Source organism: Cibotium barometz, chromosome 59, assembly GCF_041138505.1.
Source record: "Cibotium barometz isolate CiBa-2024 chromosome 59, ASM4113850v1, whole genome shotgun sequence".
NCBI lineage: Eukaryota > Viridiplantae > Streptophyta > Polypodiopsida > Cyatheales > Cibotiaceae > Cibotium > Cibotium barometz.
Window position 1 is genome coordinate 5287272 of NC_141104.1, and position 22059 is coordinate 5309330.

Consider the following 22059-nt stretch of genomic DNA (forward strand, 5'->3'; position numbering starts at 1 on the left):
GCCAGACCCTCTCTCTGAAGATGACGAGCTTGACCCTTATGTTCGCAAGGCTCTTCATAGGACTCAGCCAGGACCCTTCAAAGGAGAAGGGGAGAACCTAGGCGAGGCTGTGGAGAAATGGGCGAAAGCCATGGAAGAGTATTTTGATGTCACAGGCTACAATGAGCGGAGCAAAATGGCTCTTGCCAGGCTGAAAATAGTGGAAACAACCCAGGTAGCATGGAGGAACCACTGTGACACCAACCGTCTGGACAGAAATACTCAGTCTTGGACCGGCCTAAAAACCAATTTGAGAAAGAGATTTTGTCCCCCTGGATTTTTGGAAACCAGAATGAACAAATTCTTAGAGCTAAAGCAGGGGAGCAAAACCATCGAGGAATATCACCAGGCCTTCTCTCTTCTACTCAAATATTCACCACCTCTAGATGAAGAGCAACTCATGGGCAAGGTTCATTCGGGGAATGAACGAACCCTTGGACACATTGGTCAAAAATGCCAAGCCAGTGTCCATGGCTGAAGCTGTCAGAATGGCGAAGGACTTTGCCAAAGCCTTCATCGTAAAAGTTCTGCCAAAGCTAGCTCCCTCATCCTTCAAGAGATTTCAGACACCGGCGGGAAGTTCTTCCAACTTTTCGCCTCCAAAGAGACTCGAAGGTCCTAACCAAAATGTGGAGACGGGAAACTTTAGAAATGAAGGAAGATCTTTCCCCCCAAGTACATTCTCTGGAACTCCGGCTCTCTCCAAAATGCAAAGAGAAGACCTTCGAAGCGAGAACAGATGCTTCGGATGTCAAGGTCTTGGGCACCAGCTCAAGGATTGCCCATCTCCTTCTGTGGGCCAAGGAAGCTAGGTCCCAGAGTTCCGAGAGACTCATTCTTATCAGTCCAATCAGGGTCCCCCGCGCTAGAATCAGGGAAATCCCAGGAAAACTCCAACTCAGCCGTCTGCCTCTATCTAGAGTAGCCTCAGAACTCCTTCCGAGAACTGGGGCAACCAAAGAGAAAGAGTTTCGCCTCAGACTGCAGCAGCCAGAGCAGTCACAATAGCAGAAGTAGTGGAAGAAGAAAGAGGCCAGATTTATGCAGCAATTGAAAATCAAGGGCCAAATGGTCAATTTTCCGTCATCAATACTCCAACTGAGTATCAGGGTAAGCCTTTTAAGCTTTTGATTGATTCAGGCAGTACTCATTCTTTCATTCTCCCTGGATGCTTGCGTAAGCTAGTCTTAGATCAGAAATCAGGGAAATCTATGCAAGTTGAATTGGCAAGTGGGAAGATTCTTTTCACTCACCTTGAGACAGATCGTATTCAGTTCCATCTAGATGGGAATTTAACTGACTGTCAGTTCAGAGTTATACCTTTGGGAGTTTTTGATGGGGGGATCCTTGGAATGGATTGGCTCCACAAAAATCAAACTGACATCAGGGATTTCACTGACGTAAACGAGAACATGTGAACATGTTAATAACACAAAAAATCTTGTGATCACATGTTATATTCACAAAGCTTTCACAAGGGCCTAAAAAAATTATCTTTGTCAGACATAAAAAATCTTCTTAGGTGGCCACTGTGACCTGCTATTATGTGAAGATGGTAACATGAGAACATGTGAATAGCTTATTCCCATGTGTAGCCAAGCTTTTAAGGGGTTCCCAAATGGCAAGTGACCTGTTATTTTGTGAACGGTAACATGAGAACATGTGAATAACTTGTTCACATGTGTTATTATCACAAAAAATCTTGTGATCACGTGAATATTAAATCCCTGGCTGACATTCACTGTCATAATGGAACCATTTCCTTTCATAACCTTCACGGAAACAAAGTTCAAGGAACCGAAATTTCAGGATCCCCAAGTCTGCAGTTAGTAAAGGCTTCTAAGTTACTAAAAGGACTTAGAAAGAAGCAGCGCATTTATCTTGTCAAAATGAATCCGGTAGACTCAAAGTTAAAAGCTAAAGAACCTGAATGGTTAAGTGAACATGATGATTTATTCCCAGCAAAGCTAACAGAGATGCCTCTAATATGGGAAGTAGATCATGTGATAGAATTGACCCCAGAAGCTGAGCCAGTAGCCCTGCGCACGTACAAAATGCTAGTTCTTAAAGCCATCGAACTCAAGGAACAGCTTAGACAACTGTTGGAACAAGGGTTTGTAAGACCTAGTGTTTCACCTTGGGGTGCCCCAATTCTCTTTTAGAAAAAGAAAGATGGAACGCTAAGACTCTGTGTGGATTACAGAGGTCTAAATCAACTGATAGTTAAGAATAAGTATACTATCCCCAGAATTGATGAGCTTCTGGACAAGCTAAGTGGAGCCCAGATCTTCACAAAGATAGATCTCAAATCAGGGTATTATCAGATCAGGATTAATGAGCAAGATATCCAAAGACAGCCCATCAATACTCGGTATGGGCATTATGAATTCACTGTCATGGCGTTTGGATTGACAAATGCCCCAGCTACATTCAATTGCTTAATGCAAGACATTCTCAGAGAATAATTGGATGATTTTGTTCTTGTTTTCTTTGATGATATTCTGATTTACTCAAAAAATGCAGCTGACCATGAAGCTCATGTCAGAAAAGTTCTTGAGATTTTAAGGAAGCACCAACTCTTTGCCAAAAAGAGCAAATGCACTTTCTCTGCGGACCATGTTGAATACTTGGGCTTTCTGGTATCAAAAGATGGAATTTCTCCAGATTCCGCAAAAGTCCAAGCAGTCATAGATTGGCCTGAACCAAAGACAGTGAAAGAAGTCAAAGGATTCTTGGGATTGACTAGTTGGTATAGAATTTTTATGCCAAAGTATGCTCTCATAGCTTCCCCCCTGACTAATCTTCTCAAGAAGAATATCTCGTTTCAATGGTCTGCCAGGTGTCAGAGTGCTTTTGATAAGCTAAAGACTGCCTTGGTAACCAATCCCATTCTAAAGCTGCCAGATTTCTCTCTACCCTTTGAAGTAGTAACTGATGCCAGTGGTTTTGCCCTGGGAGGTGCACTCATGCAGGAAGATCATGCAGTGGCCTATGAATCCCGAAAACTTAGAACGCATGAGAGGAATTATGTTGTCCATGACTTGGAACTATTTTCAGCAGTATATGCTCTGAAATTGTGGAGACATTACCTACTGGGTCAAAGATTCACTTTGATCAACAGAGCTTAAAGTGGATCTTCACTCAAAAGGATCTTAACATGCGCCGACAAAGGTGGATGCACACCCTGCAGGAATTTGATTTTGAAATCAAGTATAGTCCAGGCAAAGAAAATGTGGTAGCAGATGTACTCAGCAGGAAAGCTTCCTTGCTTGCAATTAGTGTAGTGTCAAATCCTTTGATTATTGAAGCAAGAGAGAATATCATGCAGGATAGATTCTTTGGCCCTATTGCTACCCTACTTATGCAGGAAAGCAAAACTCCACAAGAGTTGAACCGAGTTCAAGGGTATAGCCTGGATGATGGAATTATGTATTATAATCGCAGGCTATGCATTCCCAATGATGAGAGAACCAAAGGACAAATTCTAATTGAAGCCCATGACAGCCTTATGGCAGGACATCCAGGTTTCATCAAGACCTACATGTCTGTAAAGAAAAGCTTCTTTTGGCCTGGTCTGAAAAAGGATGTACTGAATCATGCACGTCAATGTCTGACATGCCAGAAAGTCAAAGCTGAAAGAGTAAAAATGCCTGGGAAGTTACATCCATTAGCAGATGAAGTGGGAATGTATCAGTATGGACTTTATTACTGGTGGATTACCTTCAGTGCAATCAGGTTACAACTCCATTTTCGTGGTAGTTGACAAACTAACCAAAGTTACCCATCTGATTCCAATAAAAGAAACCTACACTGCAGTGGATGTGGCCAGAGTGTTTCTCAAGGAAATCTTCAGATTGCATGGCCTACCCAGAAGAATAGTAAGTGATCCAGATTCCAAATTCACGTCAAGGTTCTAGATTGCATTTTTTGAAGCAGTAGGAACTTTCTTGGATCTCAGCATAGCTTACCACCCTAGAAAGGGTAAACCAAGTAATCGAAGATATACTTCAGTCATGCTGTGTGGCAGGGAACCCAAGAAGTGGCTAAGCTATCTACACCTAGTCGAGTTCGCCTACAATGCTTCTTATCACAAAAGTATTGGGATGAGCCCTTTCAAAGCTTTGTATAGACAAGATTGCTTAACTCCATTAACTTGGTCTGACCCATTGATTAGGGTCGAGATGTCCAAACAGATGCTTGATGACATGGAGCAGCAGATGCAGGCAATTCATAAAGATATAAAAGCTGCCTAGGATAGAGAGAAGCAGTATGCAGAAGAAGAGGACAGACAGAGAATTTGAAGAAGCAGATATGGTCTTCATTCGAGTACGCCCCAAAAGAAGTTCTCTATCTCTTGGGAAGTACAAGAAGTTATCCCCCAGATATTGTGGGCCATATCTGATTACAAAGAAAGTAGGTGACTTAGCCTACGAGCTTCTTCTGCCTCCTCATCTCAAAGTACATAATGTATTTCATGTTAGCCTTCTTAAAAAGTATATACCAAGCCCGAATCATGTGCTTGATGATAAAATCTTAACTTCTTCAAACCCAAGGGCAGATGGAACTCCAACCTGAAGAAATCCTTGATGTTTGAGAAAAGATTCTCAAGAACAGAATTCTGAGAGAATTATTGGGGTCAAATGGAAGTTCTATCCTTTTGAAGATGCCACCTGGGAGAAAGAAGCCGATTTGTTGCGAGATTATCCCCAGTTTGCGAGATGACGACATCTCGCATTTTTCAAGTGGGAGAGAATGTAAAATTCCTCCCCAACCTCTCAAGATGTCCAACATCTTCCCCTGTAATCGAATCCCTCTTCAAAAATATAAAAGATCTTGTTTCTACCCGTTTTAGCCTAGAGAGCGAAAATATTCTAGAGAGAGAATATTCAGTTTTTAAATATTTTAGGATAGAAAAAATTCTCATCTTATTGAAATAAGTTCCCCTGAAACAGAAGTTCAAAAAGATTTCCAGAAGGTGCATTAGAAATTAAGTATAATCTGTTCAAGAGGCATTATCCTGGGGGTAAAGATTTTTTCGAAATTTTAAATTAAGGTTCCTATGGACCAATAAGATTCATCTAAATGTAGAAAGGAGATAAATAGAAGAATAAAAGGAAAATCCGCCAAAAATGTATAAATACTCACATAAGATGAAGAGTTGACTAAGGACAAGGTTAATAGTTAAAAAAGAGAGATATTTGAAAGTAATGATGCATTTTTGACACCTCTGCATGGGGGAATTCCTCTCATGAATGAGGCACCTACTTCACATGTGCAATTGAGTTTTAAATATTCAAAAATTGAAATATTTCATCTCTCCTCTCTCCTAATTCAAGTCTAGTTTCAAAAAGTTAGCTCAACTGACCTAAAAATGGTTAAAAATTCACCAAATTGAGTTGGAAAATTCTAGAATCAGTTTGTTTGGTTAGGAGCTCAATTTTTCCTATAAATAGAAGCCCTCCCCTTTGTTGAAACTCAATAGTGTTTATGCACTATTACTCTACTCCTCCCAAGCCAAGAACTGTGAATTTATTAATAATTCACTAGTTTTTGACATTTCCCTCTTCCAAAGATTGGTGGCCACTCTTGTTACAAACAAGAGTTGAACCATCAAGCCAAAGGAAAGCTCCAAGAAACTATGTAAGTAGAGATTCTTGTAATTTTCTTTATTGATTTTATGTTTTTTCTAATGTTTATGATTGTTTGAAGTGATAAATGGAAGCTATGCCTTGATCGAAAGGCTTTTCCCCTCTCTCTTCTTAGAATCAACCCTTCTTTATGCTAGTTAAAGTGATAATTATTGAAATTAAACTTTTTATAATGCTTTCTCTTTTATAAGTGAATTTTGATTAGTCTAGATTACTTTAAATCAATTAAGAGTTAATTTTTAAGACAAATTAAGTAGAAATTTTTAAGACAAATTAAGCAGGAAAATTTGAAAAATGGTCAGCCATACAAAGGAGGTTATGGTGAATTTTTTTGTAAATAATTATTATCTTTTATTATGCTAGAAGAGTAATTCCTATCAATTCTATACTCTAAAAGTGTCATTTTCATGCATAGAAGATGCATATTGCTTATTATTTTTTTATGCATAAAGGAATAATTTTCTTTTATTATGAAAGTGTTATTTTCATCAAAATAGATTTTTATGCATAAAGGAACAATTTTCTTTTATTATGAAAGTGTTACTTTCATCAAAATAGATTTTTATGCATAAAGGAATAATTTTCTTTTATTATGAAAGTGTTACTTTCATCAAAATAGATTTTTATGCATAAAGGAATAATTTTCTTTTATTATGAAAGTGTTACTTTCATCAAAATAGATTATTATGCATAAAGGAATAATTTTCTTTTATTATGAAAGTGTTACTTTCATCAAAATGGATTTTTGTGCATAAAAGAATATTTTTATTATTATAAAAGTGTTGCTTTTATCATTATTGATTTTATGCATAAAAGTATGCATGAAAGAATATTTTTTATTATGAAAGTGTTACTTTCATCGAAATAGATTTTTGTGCATAAAAGAATATTTGAAAGTGTTACTTTCATCAAAATAGATTTTTGTGCATAAAAGAATTTTTTATTATTATAAAAGTGTTACTTTTATCATTATTGATTTGTATGCATAAAAGTATGCATAAAAGAATTTTTTTAAATAAAAGTGTTACTTTTATCATTATTGATTTTTATGGATAAGAGGATGCATAAAAGAAATTTATTTTTATTATAAAAGTGTTACTTTTATCATTGTTGATTTTTATGCATAAGAGGATGCATAAAAGAAATTTATTTTTATTATAAAATTATTACTTTTATCATATTTGATTTTCATGCATAAAAGATTATTATTTTTAATTATAAAAGTGTTACTTTTATCATTATTGATTTTCATGCATAAACATATGCATAAAAGATACTTTTTTTATATTAAAAGTGTGATTTTCATCATAAACGTTTCTTATGCATAAAAGAAATTCTTTCATGATAAAAGAGTAATTTTCAACATAAATGATTTTTATGATGCTAAAAGTGTGACTTTCATCAGAATTGGATTTTATTCATAATAAGACACATATAGAATCTTTATAATTAAATAATGATTCTCCTTAATCCTCTGTTTAATTTCCACAAAAAAATTGGAAAAATGAATTAGTAGATAATCTGTGAGAAGAAATACTACCGTTTCATATTCCCGAAGATGGTAGTGAGAAAGTTCAATTAAATTATCAAAGTCGAAGATCGAGATAAATGATTATTTTATTCCTAATAAGAAATTCATGTTTTAGAAATTTGTAAGTAAATACTCGTCGAACAAAATTTAGAAAAAGAGAAATTGAAATAGTACCTTTTGAGAAAGATAGTTTAGGAGGAACCTTTCCAGACCCAAACTCTAATTCAGACCAAGACCTAATTCCTTCGTCAATTTCAATCAATGACGATGTGCCCAATTTAGGAAAAATGTACTCAAATCCCCCACCGAATCTGAAACTAAGTTAAGACTTTTGATTTTGATCTAAGGATCAAGTTATCAGAATTTGAGGAATTCTGTCTGGAATTCAGACCTAGATCTAGAAATAATGGGATACGGATTTAAGATTATTCATGGTTTTCAAACAAAATCTAAACTGAAAACTTGCATAGAAACCTTTTTTTCTTAAAAGACTGTCTTACGCTAGAATGCTGGTGGAGGGAGCATTTGGTATATATGTTTATCTAAGGGAAGTTCGGTTGCAATAGCTGGCAGGGAGTGTTCAAGGGACAGCTCACGCGGCAAAGCCTTGACCAGCCTCGGTATGGTTAAAATGGTGAGCTTCCGGTACGATGGATGAGGGCCGACGAAGCGGTCCCTGAGTGAAGTGCGAGGACACCTAAGGAGGATCCTGGAGGGTTCTGACCAGGAGATGCACGGGCTCGCGGTGCCGAGGACATCCATGCGTATGTCTAGGAAGATATTATATGATGGTGGACCAATGTTTATTGTAATCTGTTTTACTGGATCTCGTTGTTGACCCGCAAGTCTCAACGGAGAGTCCAGAGTGATACTGTTTTGTAAGAAACAAAAAGTTTAATACAAGAGAAAAATGATCATCATCTTCACACCACCTCTCAATCCACCAGCCATACAAGACCATATTAGGTATTATGGGAAAAATCCCGCATTATGGGAATTTTGAAATTAAGAGGTTTCATGTATTATGGGAATTTCCCACTTAATGTGGGAAAACTTATTGTGGAATTTCTTAATATAGAACGGAGGAAGGTAGTGTTGATAATCACCGTTTAAACCAAAAAAGTGGTATTAGTATTTGTGCATAAACATATTTGAAAGGAGTTTGATAATCATGTAGGAAGGTGGTGTTGATAAACACCATTAATAAGTGGTATTTGTTTCTTTGCAAGGACCTGCACCAATTGAGTTCTACACTGCACAAAATTTATGAAACAATTAAACTAATAAGATAGAAACATTATTATATCAAAAAAATGTAAGAGGCACAAAGAAAAATTTCATTCAATAAGTGAAAATAAAAAATAAAGAAGATACCAAAGTACATCTCTTTTGGATATTAGAGTTATAACCTAAAAATCCACATTGTCAATATTGAATCTACAAATGCTACTCCTCATTGAAGGAACCATCAATATGAGCTTCATCCTCACAAGGCAAGCCAAGCCTAAGCATGCTTTTGCTGTACGGGCTTCCTTTTCTGGTATCTTGATTCTTTTGTATGGTGGTGGATTCCTTGGTTTCTACGACCAAAGAATTGCATCAGCATTTTCCCATACTTGTTGTTCTGCCTCATTAATTTGCCAATATCCCTTCCAACAATCAGCATAAGCTTGAGCATCTGTCAAACCTTTCTTCCTTGCACAAGGTCCCCAATATTGAATCAAGAGTTTCTTGTGCCGAGCACATTTTCTTGGAGGTGTACGGTCATCCTCTCCATAACGCTGACGCTCCACTCTATTTTGCTAAGATGCTATATGCACAATTTATCCTAGAAACTCCAGTGGACTTCGCCTCCAGAGAGGCCACTGTCACCACCCACGACATATGTGAAGAGACAGTGACATTCACAAGGGAGGAACTTGCTCTCATGGTGGAGGGCAGTGGATTGGAGTTAAACAAGGTCAAAGAAAGCTTAGGGGCACAGCTAGCAGAGAAGGAGAAAGAAGCTGTACGATTATCTCAAGCGTCAACTCCTCCCCCGGCCAATAGAGGGATTCAAGAGCAGCTCACAAAGATCAACCAAGATGTACAGACCCTCTCTTCGCGTATAGCTCCTGTGCGCCAAGGGAACCACATCTCTCATTTTTTGGTACATCCTAATCTTGTGGGAGTTTCTGCTGAGGCTACTACTTCCTCCACCCCCCAATGTCCTGTATGTTACAAAGTATTCGATGGGTGGAGCGGCCAGTATATACTGCCCTGTGGACACTACTACCACTTAATATGTTTAGTGAGACACATGCAAAGTATTTCCACATGTGCATTGTGCAGTGTCCCAATAAATCAAGGTATTTATACAGTGTTCGGCATGGCTAGCGAATATAAACCACCAGGACCTTTAGATGCAACTCCTAGTGCAATTCGCAATTTATTTCAAGATGAAAGCTAAGAAAGACATAAATCCTACTTTTGTATTGATAATTTCTCCAAATACAATCATTTGTATAAGTATTTTTTATGAAATTAATGAAATGGCTTCTTCCTCTATGTCAGTATCTTGCTCCAAAATTCTTTCACCGTTTACCCTCTCGTCTGCTAAATTAAGCTCATCTAAGTCAATGTCCAAATTGTCAAGGCCAGTGCACGATGTACGTCCAACATCAAAGTTTTCGTCTACTACATCATCACAATCATACATCCATCTGGGCATATCTTCTTCATACTCTTCGCTTTCAATGTCTCGCAAGATCTTTTCATTGCAATACATGTAAACAAGTTTATCTGCTCGATCTGTAAGAAGTCGATTGCGAATAGTACTGTGAATATATTTGTACATGCTCTAGTTTCTTTCTGAGCCTAAGTTTGAAGAACACTGACTTAGAACCTTCATCGCAAGGTTGCGCAATAAAGCATAGTGCTCACCACCATTCATCATCCACCACTTCCATGCAGGCTGCTCTTTAGCCACATTTGTTGAACAAGGGAGTTGGAAAATAAACCCTCTTTCAATCGAAATGAGGTCATCTCCTTTATGCACTTTACACGATCATCAACATTATTATAAAAAGTGTTTACCACCTTATAAAAATCTTGAACCACCTCAATGTTAGACATCAAATCCATATTCCAGTATTGAGGATCTCTAGCATGTAAGCAGCACTGTGTAGTGGTGAATGCGCTCCAATCCATCTAGCATGGAAGTATTTCAATAGGACTTTTCTTTGTCTACTGGAGAATAGTACACGCCATTGCTTTTCCACCAACCACTGAATGCTCTAATTTCTCACGACACTCCAAACTCCGCTGGACAGTCCACCATTGCATCCATGTTTTCCCGAGATTAGGCGCTCTTTGATCAAGATTTCGTATGGCATACATAACAGGCATCATTACATGGTATGCATCCATCACACTGTTCCACCAACTTCTTCTCATAAGCGCTGCCTTCAAGACTTTGATTTTCTCTTTCACTTTTTCAGGTTGAGTGCTCTCCCAGTCATGAAATGTCATGCATGTAAATGTTTCGCAAACTGCATCTTTATTTCAAAGAAGAGACTCAAAAGTTTAACAGTGAGTGCAAAACCTAGTCTCTGCTGGAAGCTTTAACATAACTCACATGCGAGGTCGAAAAATATCTAACACTCTCTGTCTCTTGAGCATGAATCTTACAAGCTGGCGAGCAGTGTCGAACGATTGTAGTATCATCACTTTTATACCAATCTTTTAATACAAGATTCAAACTATGAGTATTATAGCCTACCGAAAAAACATGTGGATAGTGACGCTTTAGGATTTTGGATACATTCTTGCAATTCTTTGCATTGTCCATGACGATTTGAACTACATTTTTGGCACCCACTTCCTCTATCACAGAGCCAATGACTTGAGCAACGTAAGCCCCAATTTTGATTGAACCAGCAGAATCCACGATACGGATGAAAGTCTCACCTCTAGGTGAAATAACCATTATATTAATTAATGGTTTTCTTTGTACATTGGACCATCCATCACTTACTATACTACATCCAGAAAGCTCTATATTGCTAAGAATTATTCTTTGTTGTACACGTTCTTTTACTTGCGCATAACATTTCTCTAATAGATCATTACGTAGGCGGTGAAAACCCTGGTCCAAACTCACCAATTTTCTTCCATGCTCTCTTCCAATGCTCACTGTCCACCATCATCATAGCACTCCCAGAAAAGTAAATCGCTTCAGCAAGGGCGAGTTGTGCATTGATCATCGAGCCGACCTTGACGTAGGCTTTCTTGCAAATGAAGTTTGACGCATGGGTATATTTCCTACATCAAAGTTCCGCTTGCAGGAAGATGCACTGGGTAGATTACTTTCTGGTTGCACATTGACATTCAGAGTACAAGCAGGCGATGTAGCCGGAGTTTGATGATTAGAACAATAGTGTTCTTGCTGCCTTGATACATTAACGGTAGGAGTGTAATGTTTTCTTGCATCTTTCTTTTGAATTTCTTCTCTTATGCGTTTGGCCACTGCAGGTGCAGAGGGGTGGGTACATGACTTTTTCTTTGCTCTGCCTAAAAAGTGTTCTCTTAGTCGAGGCACCCCACCTGATTTTACTGCATGGCATAGCTTACACTCCCAATCTATGAATCAATCACCAACGTTAATTGCATATTGCCACTCTATCCTAGGTGCCTTTTTTTTCCTACTATTTGGAATTTGGACTCTATTGGAGGTATCACTGGATCTGGAGAGACGGAAAACTCTCTCTCTTGTAGTAAGAGGAGTACGATCCACACTAAGCTCACTCCAATGGGATTTGCATCCCTTTCGGAGCTAGGGATTCGACCCGTACCGGTGCACAAGAGCTTATCCACAAATGGAGAGAATGCTCATGGCTACCATCACTTGACACTAGACTAAGCATACACACAAGCTCAACTTGTCCTCATTCCTACACACCCATTCATTCACGAATACAAGCAAGAGGAATACAATCACTATGCACTCAAGCAAAGAGAAAGACCTCACTCCACTCCTATCTTCCTACAAGCACGCATACATTCAAGCATCAAGCTTCCATGAAAGCTTCAAATCAATCCATGTACTCAAAAATGAAATACTAAAAGCATGCATAAGAGTAAAATGATTAGAGAAGAGGATGAGAAAGACTCATGACATTGCTAATGATTCAATGAAGAGGTTTACCTCATACAATGATGTAGATGGGGTGAGAGAAGAGTCTTCACCTCTATGGAGAAGAGGGAGAGTAGGTCTCTCAAAGGAGCTCTTGCATGAACTAAGCCCAAAGTGTGTCTAAGCTCTCAAATGAGCCACCTTTTATACAAAAATTCTAGGACTCCCATAAGTCCCCATGTGGGATTATTATCAAACCCTCTCCCACATTCATCTACAAAGTGGAACTCTTTTCAAGAGCCCTAAGTATCGTTTTTGTTGCATCCTGGTATTGATCTTCATTTGCAAGCAACACTCCCCCCTTCCTATTTTGCGCACGTCCTCGAGCGCGGTAGTAGCAAGAGCTGCAACAAAAAAACAATTGATACAAGTAAAGTCCTTTATTGATAAAAAGAAAAGAAAGATCAGCAATAATAATTACACACGTGAGCATACAAGTGCAAGGCTGATTAAAGTTTTAATGAGTACTAAAAGAGGTGAGTAAAAACTAGTCAAAGTGAGACTTAGGTAGTAAATAATGCTATGCAAAGGCAAGTGTCTTTGTACACCTCCGGTTATGACCGCAGTCTCAATGTCCTATCAGTATGGAAGTTACTCCTAAGTGGCAACCCTACTCCTAAGTATGAGCAAAGGTGATTGGAGCTTTCTCTTGGTTTTTTTTTTCTTTTTTCTTTTTTCTTTTTTGATATGTGTATAGAAGGTGATAAAGATTAAGTTTCTATCCCCATGAGACCCAAGCAATGGCCAAGAGACCTCCGCCAAGAGAATCTAAAGACCGCTAAGTATCTCAAGGGCGACAGACCCTTTTTCTTTCTTTTATGACCTAAGGAGTACCCCTTGAAGATGAGGGCATCGGTCTTGAGGGCCCATAGTGTACCCCCGAGTCCTACCAACATCTATCAAGGCGATAGATTCCTCAAAGTTCTTCTTCTGAAGTTTTTAGACATCAGTGTTTACCCCATGGAAACCAAGGCATCGGCCCCAAGGTGCTGAGACATCCCCAGGTCCTACCAAGCACTTCGCATGGCGGTAGACACTTCATGTCGCAATTCACCTTGTATATAGATATATATCTTTTTAGGGTATATTTTCATAAATTTTTTTATTACTCCTAGCACCTAGCTCATATTTAAGAGATAACTACCACTAGGGATAACTAATATACCTTGAAGACATAAGTACTTGGCATACTCCCTTGGTATATATCCTACACTGTCTTGGAATAGAAATATCTCTTACTAAGTTTTCTAAGACTCTAGAATGCACTCACCATATTTTAACTACAAATCAAAAACTCAAACCAGCCAATATTGTGTACATGCAAACCATATATTCGAAAGATAAGAGCACTTAAAGAAATAAAGATTAAGATTTGCATACACCTGTTGTAGTGCCCTGTTGATGTTGTTCGTTTGCCTTGAATAATTGCTGATTTTGTGCAGATTGCTTCTCCTTGATCCCTGTAGGCATAGCATATCTCCCCCCTTCCTAATTTGTGTGCACGATAGGTGGACTGTAGGGGCGTATCTGATGCTCTTCTTAAGCTGAGATCTCTGCAAAAAATTTATTAACAAACAAAGAAAAAACAAAAGAATAAAATTTGTTAGTGGTGCCAATCACCAAATATAGCCGAGGGGAAAAAACCCAATGGGAGAAAAGTGCCCTGGCTTGTCGTTCTTATTGTGGAGTCACTGAGTTCACTCTTGCGCTGATGGTGTGGATCATCGAAATAAGAACATAATTCTTTAAAGGCGTAAGGAACTACATTATTCAAACATTGTTTTACCAAAGAGCTTTAATTGTAGTGTTAACGCCTTATCTTTGGTTTTAGGTATGTTCTTCTTGGGTGGAAATTTTATCAATTGTCTTGGAATTTGAGCAAGATAAGAGGATTTAGGCATTGAAGTACCAGAATCTATGCTCAAATGAGACTCCTTTGGACTTGTCTTAGGTACACCAGTTGATGATGGAATTGTGTAACATGGAGAATTTGGGACAACTGGTGACTCTTTACATGTTTTAGGAAGATCAACACAAGTAGATATGTAGGTGCTATCACAGCTACCTTTCCTTTCTTGAAGAGTTTGTGTTGATTTCTTTTGTACCCACTGATATGGGCAATCAGGGGTGTCTCTTGGAACCTTTTTGAAACATTCTTTTACCTTTTGCTCAGCATGGCATTTTGGAAGCCAAATTGATGTTGCACCCTCATAATAACCTTGTGCTTTAAGAACCCGTTTTGGGACCCATCGAGTAACAATTCGAGATTTAGGCTTGGAAATGATGTGCTTCTTAAGAGGCTTAGCAACTGGAAGAGATGGTACAAGTTTGTACGCATCTTTGGGTAGCCACATTGATGAATCCTTCTTGCCTGGCCTTCTTTGAGCAGCAACTAGAGTAGTTGGAACATGCCAGCCATGGCCCTCACTTGAGTACTCATCAATTATCCACATCATTTGTTTTGGAGCTTCAAAAGCAGATTTTGATTGTGGGTTGGGTAAGGTAGAAACATTACCCTTTTGACACGATAAAGCTCGTGGAGTAGCCGAGACTTCCTTAACATGCAATGCTGTTGTGGATGCATTCCTATAGTACAAATCATCTCGAAGGTTATGTGGTTGTACCATTCGTATAGGAATAATGTCATATCCATCTGAGTCACAAAATTGAATTGGCTTCGGTAAAGCACATGTCGATAATGTTGCAAGGACATGACTCCATTCTAATGGATCAATTAAATGCTCAGGGAAGGGTTGTGGAATGTATGCCTCGTCAGATACACTTCGATTACCCTTAAGTCTCTCAGTGTTGAAATCCCTACATGAGGCTCCACACATCCATAGATCTTCTCGCCCATCTGACAATGTAATTTTTGAGCCCTCAGATGAAGCAGAATCAAACTCATCTATTGGAGACCTTGTTACATCACGATACGAGTGATTCCTTAGGTTGACCCTTGTGATGACAGAATCATGTCTGAGGTACAAGTAGTTGTATCCCCAATCTTGAATCATTTGAAATTGTCGCATGAATGGTCTACCCAATATTACTTCATAGTTTGGATGCTTTCCAAAATCCACCACTGCAAAGGTATGCTCATATTCAATCCCACATGTGGTGACCAATATGTTCTCAAGCAGCCCAAGGGGATGTTCTAAGCTTCCATCTGCTAGCTGCAAACGCATCCTGGTACTCCTAATAGCTGGTTTGCCCCATTTTTCCCAAATGGACCTTGTCACAATGCCTACTCCTGCACCACTATCAAGTATTGCAGTTGAAGATACTTTTCGCACTTCCAATGGGAGGGTAGCATTTCCCTGATCGTCTTCACAAAATTTTCCTACTTTGTTGATAGGAACTTGCATTACATGCTTTGTTTCAGGGTGTATAGTACACTCATGGTGACCCTTTTGTAGCAATATATGCTCTGACAAACATGTGGCAATATCATTCCACAACTCAGGTTTAAGCTTTATCAACTCAAGCAAAGGTAAGTTACAAGCCACTGGTGCAGACAAAATAGCTTGCACCATACTCATATCTTTCTCCTTAGTCAACCTTTTATGCATGGAGGGTATCCTCAAGGTTTGAGAACAGTTCTCATATTCTCCCAGATAGGATGGTAAGGTTTTCATTGTATGCTTACTTCTAGGAGAAACAATTGTTTGACCTTCCTCCTGGATGCTTGGGCGACCAAAATTGTTTTCCGTGTCTCTAGTAAAATCCACCTCAGAGAATGGAGGCGAACTAACAGAAGACATGTTCTCATTAATTTTCTCATTTACAGCGGCCCACATGTCATTTGCCATGTCCTCATTAGCATCAATAATTTCATCATTGCATGGGAAGACAAGGCTAGGTGATGGTAGACTTTCTTCTTTCAAAGGAGTGTCAATTGGTGTCGATCTTTCGCTTTGAGCTTGTGAAATGAACTCACTTTTCATTTCCCTACTTGATGACACTTCTGGTATAGTTTCTAATGTTGGCTTAAGAGAGGTTGGGCCCCGAGGAATAGGTGGTGGTGGTCCCTCAAGTATCGACTGAGCTTCCCTAATGAGTTGCTGATTAACAGCTAGATTGATCTTCTCCTCACGAGGGTTTGGGTATTCTTGAAGCTTTTTGGGTAGCTCTGATAAGGCTGCAATGCGACTTCTATGAGCATCAATGATGGCCTCTAGAGTCTCATTCACTTTATCCACAAAAATAGAACCCCCAGAACTATCCTCAGTCGTACTAGCCTTATCTTGTTTAACACTAGGCTCAGGTTGAGGTTGATGTTCCTCACGCACTTCCTGGGATGTAAAAGTTTTATCCTTTATGTTTTGTTTAGAGGTCTCCTGAGAACTAGAAGTGGATGCACTTTTAGTTTGCTTGTTTCGGTTCTTCTTTCTCCTAGTGGTTTTTTTTCTACTGGACTGTAGGGTCTTGTCCACTAGATTTGTCTTTGCGTCCCTAGTTCGAGGTGTCTCATCAGTCTGTATTTCAGTGTTTTTTGTTTGTGAGCGAGTCATGACTCTAAGTGGCACGACATCCTCATTCTCAGATGAAGGTGGTGATGGAATTGCCCCTACAAGGTTAAGTGAAACCTTTGGTTGAGAGGTGCCTTCCTCATGTGGTTTCAACAGACAATCCTTGGGGAAGTGTTCTACACAACACCCTAGACAATATCTTTCGATTGGTGGAAACTGTTGTACTGTTGTATTTGACCGAGATGCTTTGCCTTGAGCGATGTGGACAATCACGAGCCCAATGGGGTTCTCTACACTCATAACAGGGGCCCATTGGTTTGGCCTCTACTTTCCTTGGCTGCCATTGACCTGAGGGGCCTGGAGTCCTAGGTTGGTAGCCGCCTAGCAACATTAAAGAGTTTTGTTCCCCTGGTTGAATCTCCACCAGTGCTTGGCTTGGGTATGTGGGACTTTCAAAGATATTATCCTTGGATGAATATGATACATATTCTTCCTCCACATAGCCTGGGTTTACCAATTCTCTACACATATTTGAATTGTCATAGTCGACAACCCTCACAGGAGCAGTCCCTGGAGCAGGAGGTTGAGCACCAAGAACAGGTCGTGCTTGTTCTTGTGTCATCGGTGGCTTACGTTCAAAATTCGTATATTGTTGATACATTTGTGGAGCCACTCCACCCCTCGGTTGCTCACGTTCCTGTCTCATTCTCGCAATGCGAGTACAATCCTGGGTGGTATGAGTAAAGTTCCAAGCACAGGCTTGGCACCACTTCTTTGTGGGTTGGTTTGTGACTAGAGGAGAAAAGGTATTACAGTCCTCTGTTTTATGGTCACCGCCACATGCTCCACAAAGATGAGGACCTGTAGGAAGTACACTCCTCATTCTCTGCTGCTGTTGTTGTGGCTGCATGGGTGGACGATAGGTTTGTCCTAATCTCCTTAGCACTAGGTTGGCTATTTGGTCTGGATTTACTAGTGCGCTAGACCCTGAACTTTGGTCATCACCCCATTGATTTCTAGGTTTCACCTCAGGGCCAGAACCATCCTGGAACTTGAAGTTATCGGTGAAATCCATAGCATCATGGCAACACTCATTGAAACTTGTATGCTTCTTTGCATAGAGATGTGTATGCAGTGTCGAATTTTTGAGGCCTTTTAAGAAGAGAGAAATTAATCGACTTTGGGCAGGCTTCTCATCTTCTGGGCAACGATTAATGTACTGCTTCATTCTATTTACACAGTCTCTAACACTCTCATTCTCACCTTGCTTGAAAGAGTAGATATGTGCTACTGTGTCATGTTGAATTCCCATCAAGGAAAAAGCAGCAATGAATCTCTCTTCCAAAACTCTTAAAGAAGTTTTGTCTGAAGCCTCTAATGCCTGAAACCAAGCCAGGGCTTTTCCTTCAAGAGTGAGTCCAAACCCTTCTATTTGAGTATGCTTGTCAGCAACTTGCTCAGCTCGAACTGCTTGCCTAAAAGCTGCTACATGGTCGTATGGATCTCCCGACCCTTCATACTTCTTTACCAGTTTCTGAAGAGTTGATGGCCTTACTTGTCGTGAATACTCATCGTAGGGCCTACGGCCTCTTACCCTTAGTGGGAATTGTTCCTCCCTTTGGAGAGATGGTCCACATGTTTCCAAAATTGGTGTGGGTACCCTATTACCAGCCTCACCAAACCCCTCCAAAGATCTTGTCACCCTCATTTCAAGAGGTGAACTTATAGGAGGCCTAGTTGGCTCCCTTCTCATCCGATTGTCATAGTGGGAAAGATGTTGTTTTGGTGTGACCTGTGGTCGCACATTTGGTGTAGGACGATATCGTGGTGCTAGAGTTGGGCTACTAGCAGAGGTCCACTTAGATGTTGAGGGTCCCTCTCTAGTGAACTCTCGTAGGGGAGGAGCAACAGTTTCTCCAAGAAAGGCTGTCTCTCCTGGTTTGGCTGTATGTGTTGAGAACACTTCCATGAATAATGGTTGTCCTTTCCACGTGAGTTCCCTAATCTCTTTCCAATCTAACGTTCGGTATTCATTTGACCATTTATCAACTATTCTGTTCATGTGTCCTGCACACTTCTCAACTACCACTACATAAGCTAGAGGAAGATCCAGCTCTGGCGATTTAGTTGTGGCATAATATCCCTCTAACGAGTCCTTATAGACCTCTTGAAGTGGGTCATCCTGTAAGACCTTTGTCACAGGAATTTGTCGTACAAACTCCCATTGGCATTCAGCCCCCTGATCCATTTTACACTTGCCTTTCCTATCCTTGTCCAAATTTAGATCTACAAGAAGTAAATCATCTATGGTGGATGGCTTTGAGGATTGGGCATTGGATGGTCCAGGCATGTCCGGCTCGATAAGCCAGTCATCTCTAGACTCCTTTGCTCTGGAAAGTTGTGAATAGTCTAACAACTCAGTTTTAGAGAGCTCCCCTAATTTGTCTACCTTTTCTGGATGGTAGGTGACTTCGTAGCGAACACCATCTCCACCCATGTACATGTTACCCTGGTCATTGACTAGAGGTGCTCTATCAAGTTCTGAGAATATGTCGGCTATCTTAACAAGATACCGTTGTTGTGGGTCCCTAAAGATCTCAGCTCCTTGAGCATTTGTGTAGACATATTGGAGTCTCACATTGAATGTTAACCCCATGGTGTCAGCCTCAAATGGATTAAAGGATCGTGAGGGTGTCCTATTTTGGGCTACGGGATGACTAGTTGATGGCCCTAGATTGTCCATGGACAATGAACTATTTGTTCTGGAGGAAAGAGTATCGGATTGGGATTCAGAAAGGGTTTCAGCAATATCTGCCAAGTTTCCTATCGATTGGGTCCCACTTTCCTGAGTAGGTACTCTAGAAGGTGCCCTAGGCCCTATGGCAGAATCTACACGACGTCCTGACCGTAAGTGCATAAGGTCAAATTTTGTTTTGGGTTTTTATGTGTTTCTGTTTCGTTTGTTTTTGGTTTTTGTGTTTTGTTTTTTTTTTATAAAAATATATATATATATATGTATATATATATATATATTTTTCCCTACCTAATCACTAACGGCAACTAAAAAGAAAATGTGTGGCGTAACTATCTATCCTTTTTTTTTTTGGTTTTTTTTTTTAAATTTATTTAATGATCTTATGATTTTATGATTTTTATTTTTTTTATTTTAATTTACACAGAAATTATGAATCACACTAAAAAATACCAACTATGCACAAAGTTACAAAAATTAAAAAAAAATGCAGGTTACACTAATTATGCAAAAAATTTAAAAAATAAAAAATAAAAAAAATGAAGAACTGCAAAATATGCAAAAAATAATAGACTCCTTAAAAAATCAAAAATTTTCTTTTGTTTGTTTTTTTCTCCTTTTGTTGGTTTTTATTGTTTGTTGGTTTGTTTGTTTTTTTGTTTTTTTGTTTTTTTTTTTAATAAAATGAATGAATTTCGTGTCAAAAATAAAAAATTATAAAAATACTAATTATGCATGCAATAAAAATAAAAAATGCAGGCTACCTTCAATTATGCAAAGTTTTGTACAAAAATTTAAATAATGAACAGTGGATTCAAAAAATAAAAATTATTTTTTCTTCGTTTTCTTTTTCTTTTTCTATTTTTTTTCCTTTTATTTTGTTTTGTTTTTTATTTTTATTTTAATTTTGTTTTTGTTTTTAATAACAAAAAGTTAAAACAATGCAAATCTAAACTAATTATGCTAAAAATTACAGAAATGAAAAAAATAAAAATATACAATATGGACTCCTTAAAAAAATAAAAAGAATTTTTTTTTATTTTAATTTTTTTTATTATTTTTTTTAATATATATTTTTTTTAGATTTTCCACTATTCTCCCTTTTTTTTTTTTAATCCCTTTCTTTTCTATTCTCTTTTTTTTTCTTTCTTTTTTTCTTTTTTATTCATTTTTTTTTTAAAAAAAAAATTAATTGTTTTTTTTTTAATTTTTTTTATTTATAAAAATAAACAAACATGAAATAAATAAATAAATAAATAAAAAGTCAAAAGTTTTTTTTTCCACCAACCTTCCACCGCTTCGCGCCGTTCGCCTGATTTCTCGCCGGCTCCCAGCTGCCTCCACGCAGCTTCTGCAACGACGCACCGTTGCCTTTACTCCTTGCAGCTGCAGCGACCACCTACACAGCTACAGCCAGTTTGCCGGTCGCCTCCACTCTTCCTCGCTTTCAACCGGCCTTCCAACGGCCGCACCGTCTTCTGCTGTCGACGCCGCCCTGTGCTTGGCTCTGCTCTACACCCTGCTCTACGCCTGCCTCTTGCCTGCACGCAACCTCCACTCTACACCTCGCCTTCTACAGCCGCCTCTGCAGGCCACGTCAGCTGCACCACTTCCTCAGCTCCAACCACCTCTTTCAGTTGTGGCCTTCCTCGTTGTTTTTTTTTTTTACATCCAGCGGCCGACAACCTCTGCACTCCCTTCAACTGCCTGCCGACTGCTCTTTCCAGCCGCCGTCAGCCTCTCCTTGCCGCCTCTCGCCAGCCACGCAGGCCTCTCGACTGCCGTCAACGTCTGCTTGCCGACTCTGCGCTCTTGCCTTTCTCCTCTCAGCTGCCGTGTTACAGGCTCCTCCCACTGCTGCAGGCGCCTACTCCAACCACCTCCACGTCCGCTGCTGCCAGCCTCCAAGCACCTCCAAAGCCTTCGCTAGCCAGACGACCATCGTTAACGATTATATATATATATATATATATATATATATATATAATTGTTTGTTTGTTTGTTTTTCTTTTTTTAAACAAAATGTCTCCTCTGCCTCCTTTCAGCCGCCCGATGCAGTCCTGCGAAAATATAAATCTATATAAATATATATAGATTTATATATATATATATATATATATTCTTTTAATAAACAGCCTCTTCCTCCTTCCGGCAAAGGGCAGCAGCCCTTACCCTTTCTTACCACCATCCAAGACAACACACCAAGAAGGCAATATAGATTTTATATATTACAATAGTGATTTTGATGAAAGGGAATGGCACCGCTTACTTGCTTGCTTGCTACCAAAATTTTTATTGTTTTTTACATGTTAGTGAAAAGCATGAAAGCATGAAATGACAAAAAACAATGAAGGTAAACATAATGAACGGTACTTGAAAAGCAATAAAACATAAAAAACAATGCGGGAGAAACCTCAACCGCTCAATGGTTTTCCTTATCCACTCAC